Below are 2932 nucleotides of genomic sequence, written 5' to 3'. Positions count from 1 at the left end.
AATAAAGATTTGTTATTGAAACAGCTTCTCTTTAATGTATTGAATCATTTCCACCCGCTTATTGAAGTTGTCCATTTGGGTTGAATTATAGCGTCCCGCTTCCATTATGTAATAATTTCAAATAAATGAAAACAGGTTTGAATTCTCCAACAATTAGCAAACTTTTAGCACGTTCCCCTTCCCCCCATTACTTCCCAGACACCCCTCTGAAAAAAAATGAGATTAAACCAACTCAAACCTTTGGCTAAGTCACATCTTAATTTTTGTCTCTCGTTAAAATCTTCTCCCAGATATTCTCAAGCAGCTCATATGGGTTAAGTTATGGCTTCCCTTTATATTTATTTTCAAGTGCAAAATAAAATCAGCTTAAACATTGTGATTTGATATTAGGAATGAAAGAGTTAAATGCCCGAACAAAGCACTCCATTTATAATTTTTGTTAGGAGTTCCACACTGAGCATTAGAGTGAGGTGCGTCTTATAAAGAGGGTGTTTATATTGGATTTGATATAGTTAAGAGATTCAGCTTACATATAATAGTCTCCTATAAGAAGAAACATAAAACAGAATGAGTTCTGTGGGATTTGCTGAAGTATAAAATATAGTATAAAAGTCTAATCTTATAGACTACTATCAAGCACAGAGGAATTCATCTCCTGCAAAATATCCAATGCAGAAAGGAAAGGAAGAAAATGGGGCCAAATCTGTAGCCGCTATTTTCAGCAATAACCTTAAGGCCTCCAGTATGCCCTACATTTGCTATTCTGACTAAAGGTTACATGTCTGAATCAACCCAGTGGGGTGGAGCCCATAGTTCCAATGAACTGGAATATGTTCCTCATCTGAAAAAAAAAAAAAAACAACCCACAACTATTTTTGGGATTCTTTCACAAACTCAGACAATGTTCGAATCAGTCCTGAAGTAAATTTTGAAATGTTACAAGCCAGAAAGAGAAATAATAGAAATTTCTGATGCATCCTTCTGCTATAAATAGGGTGGCAAGTGCCTATCAAAGAGCCTTAAGTAATAGCCTTATGTTCAAAATTTGAATGTCTTCAGTAACTGTGTTGTAAAAATAAACAATAACTGGAAAACAAGAAGGAGCTTCAGATTAGAACTGTGAGCAGCCTAACTGAAAAATGGCTACTGACAAGTCTATTAATAAAGGAAGTCGGTCCTGGATGGCTCAGCTAATTGAGAATATGCCAGGTGGATGGGAGACAGTGGTGTATGAGCTGTTCTGCATCTGACTTAGGCAGATTTGGCTTTAGTTACACCTTCAGCGTGATACCAAGGTTTTAGTTTCCCTGATGCCCATAGAAAAACAAAGCCTCTTGAAACAGGACATTAGAAATACTGCAGAAATAAGGAAATAGGAAGCACACTAAAAAGAATTCTTAAATAGTAAGGACCATATGATGTACCCCGAAGGCCAGTGGGATTAAAGCAATGGTTTCATTGGCTTCACAGTAAGAGCAGTTCAAGGAGGACTGCGGAGTGGAAAAATAAATATACATCTGCGCTTAAACTCTAGTCTAAAAAGAGGAACATATGGTAACCTCTGGGTGCCAGCTTTTCTTAATGAAGGTTGCAAAGCCTGTTACATTTGATATGAAGTCTGAATGAAGACATATAAATATTACACAGCTTCTTAGAACTGATGGTATCACACTCCAGGGTTGTTACTTTTAGTTTGTTCGCTGCCAATAGGGCCGTGATTCAAAATACCATCAAAGGTTGAAAGTTTCCAAAACTGCATCTGTGTATGTAATTGTTAAGGAATCTTTAGAAATACATATGAGGAATGAGAGGGTTTAGCGGGAGGAATGGGCAACTTTTGAAAGCAGTTGACACCACCGGTGTCAAATTGAAAAGAAAATACATTCTTGCAATGTGAGTGCTGTTTCATGACAGATAGCAGTTTTGCAGTAGCAAAACACAGATGAAAAGAAAATTACTAAAAATAGAAGCACCAAAAAGGCAAACAGTAGTTCTTTTTCCCTTTTTCCCTTTTTTCTTTTTTTTTTATTTATTTTTTGTCTGAATATGAAGGCTATAATCTACTCAATAAGAAGTGGCAAGTGATATCGTCATAAAGTATTCTTGTCAAATGGTCAACGTTTGGGCTTTGTGGTTTTTAGAGACAGATTTATTGCCCAAGATGAGGGGAAAGTTCTACAAAATCCATTCCATAAAAAAATGTTTTTGTGTATGATCTCATTTATTATGACATTTACTATACAGCAGAATGAGAAGTGACCATACTAGACATACTTGAAAGGTAAAATGTGACCAAATGTTGCTTAAATATAATAGATAAAACATGAATTGCATTTCAGGAAAGAAAAGTAGTTACCCTGGAAATACTTTAAATGTTTGCATGTGTAATGGTTCTCCAAGACCCAGCACACTAATGATAGGCCATTGCGCTGAGCTGAAAAGGAAATCCATTCCTGTACACTACCCCTATCCAAGTCCATTAAGAAATAATGGTTGTAAGATGAAAGTCTTGTTAGGGTTTCAGTGAAAATGTTTGGCACACTAGGATGAAAAGTCAACAATCTGCTTTTAACGAGAGACACTGGAAAAACTTTGGTTAACATACCACTGAAAATATTAATTTTCTTTAATGGCAGGATGCAACACAGCTTTTTATAGTTTTTGATCCATGTCATAAATTTGGCCATGACAAAGGGATACTCCAGCTTTAACTCACTGGCAAGAACATTAGCTGTTTCCCAACACTAAAAGGTTAGTCCCTTGAATTCTCTGTAGTGCACCAAAGGGCCAAATTCTTTGCGTGGAAGTAAAATGACATAGGCTAAAAAGTGAGAGGAAAAAAGAAGCATAGTCAATGTGTAAGAGGTGTAGTTGATTCAATTTGATATATCAGTGCAAAAAGACAGGTTTTTGTTTTTTTTTTTTCCATCTG

Source organism: Numida meleagris, chromosome 2 (genome assembly GCF_002078875.1).
Source record: "Numida meleagris isolate 19003 breed g44 Domestic line chromosome 2, NumMel1.0, whole genome shotgun sequence".
Classification (NCBI taxonomy): domain Eukaryota; kingdom Metazoa; phylum Chordata; class Aves; order Galliformes; family Numididae; genus Numida; species Numida meleagris.
The sequence above is the reverse complement of the archived record's forward strand: the minus strand, read 5'-3'. Positions refer to the sequence as shown.